Here is a 697-nt window from a genome sequence, read left to right as displayed (position 1 = left end):
CTCCTTATTTCTTTTACCATCTAAACCCCCCCCCCCCCCCCCCGACAATGAAAAATCGATTATACTGCATTCTTGGGGCAGTTGGGTATGTGAAAAAAAAATCATATCGTGGGGAGGAATCTGTTGAATTTCAATGCCTAGAGAGTAATTACAAAAATGGATAATAGAAAAAAGTAGGGGAAAAAACAGACTAAAGAATTTCGAGAGAAGAAGAAGTAAAAGAAACATAGCAATTAAGAGAGAAACAGATAAGAAAGAATTAGAGTGAAAAACTTGTAAAGAAATAAAAACTGATAAGAAACGTAAAAAAAAAAAAAAAATGAAAAACGTGAAGAAAAGAAATTTGGAGGGAAAAGGATGAAAAAGGACAGTTCTACGCACAATGATGAGATTGAAATTAAATGAAAACAAGTAGAAGGAAAAATTAATTTCATTGTTACTCATTAGAAATTCATCCTTTAGTTTTTCAACTTTCAAATTTTTTGTACAGAGGATATTAAATGTAAATCATTTCTTTTGAAATACCCATTAGGACACAAACCATCCATAAAAACTATATCAGGGACAAGATTTTCTTTTGAAGGCTTGCTGCACCCTCTCTGAAGATCGCTGACTTTTGAAACCATCAATAACCGCGCAAAACAAAGCAAAAAAAAAAAAAAAAATGGAAAAATTTGGAAAAATTAAATGAAGGCCT

Source organism: Bemisia tabaci, chromosome 2, assembly GCF_918797505.1.
Source record: "Bemisia tabaci chromosome 2, PGI_BMITA_v3".
NCBI lineage: Eukaryota > Metazoa > Arthropoda > Insecta > Hemiptera > Aleyrodidae > Bemisia > Bemisia tabaci.
The sequence above is the reverse complement of the archived record's forward strand: the minus strand, read 5'-3'. Positions refer to the sequence as shown.